The sequence below is a fragment of the Sinocyclocheilus grahami genome, unplaced genomic scaffold (genome assembly GCF_001515645.1).
Source record: "Sinocyclocheilus grahami isolate Dianchi unplaced genomic scaffold, SAMN03320097.WGS_v1.1 scaffold6328.1, whole genome shotgun sequence".
Taxonomy (NCBI): domain Eukaryota; kingdom Metazoa; phylum Chordata; class Actinopteri; order Cypriniformes; family Cyprinidae; genus Sinocyclocheilus; species Sinocyclocheilus grahami.
In genome coordinates, this window is record NW_015510778.1 from 1 (window position 1) to 974 (window position 974).

The 974-nt window shown below is 32.2% G+C and overlaps 1 long non-coding RNA gene across 1 annotated transcript; it reads left to right on the plus strand.

Annotated features, from left to right (window-relative positions):
• Positions 1–32: 32 nt before the first annotated feature.
• On the plus strand, positions 33–443 carry LOC107577544 (uncharacterized). The gene is made up of 2 exons (XR_001608218.1): positions 33–124; positions 241–443. It is a non-coding gene; the product is annotated as an uncharacterized lncRNA (long non-coding RNA).
• Positions 444–974: the final 531 nt, after the last annotated feature.

The window sequence follows — 974 nt, forward strand, 5'->3', positions numbered from 1 at the left end:
TTTTTTTTTTTTTTACAATTTGTTGTATTTCTGTCCACAGCTCGGTGTGGTTGTGCCGACACATGCCTTGACTCTTCCAGAAGAACCAATCACAGGGCCCGGACAGTACTGGTGTAATGTCACAGTAAGTGAAACACAGTAAAACATTGACTTTATAATAGTGTTATGATAATTTAGCTCTCATATAATTAATTAATTGCTTGCAGAACTTGCTGTTTGAATGTTTTTCCCCTCTCTCAGGTGAACGGAGTGGACTCAGTCAGGGTGCTCATGTCTGTGGTGCCGTTTGTGGAGCCCAGTCAACGGTTGCTGATGAAGAAAGAGGCAAAGCAAGAACAGTCGGATTCAGAATAGTGTTTTCTTTGCTAAAAATGTCGTGCAGGAAACAACTTGGAGAATATACACAAGTCATTTGTACAAATAAAATGATTTTTGTTTATTTATTTTCGTGTAGTCTGTTTTTCTTATTTTTCAGGTTCATTTCGGTCTGTCCTGAAGAATTGTTTTTGTGTTTATTTACTTGCAACATAAAATCAAAATGGCTGATGAAAGTGGTGATGCATCAAGTACATATATTTAAAAGAATATTCTGTATATATTTATACATTTTTATAAACTATTTTCCCTGCAACATCAAAATGCATCATTTTGGAGAGAAAAAGCTTAATGTTTATTGTGATTGATTGTATGATTTATTATATATTTAATTTATTAAACGCATACGTTATTTATTTTAAATAACACAGTATTATTCCTATTTTAAGTAACCTAAATCACGTTTAATCTAACTGTTGCATTACTTTTCTCCAGTCTTTGGGCATATTGTGATATATGATATTATGTGTCTCTTCACATTAATTACATTTTTACACTACTGCACACGATGCATTAGTGATTGTTACGATCTATTATATATGTCTATGTAAAAATCAGTATTAAGTTCTATATTCGAGTAATTGACGTTAAAGTTGAGT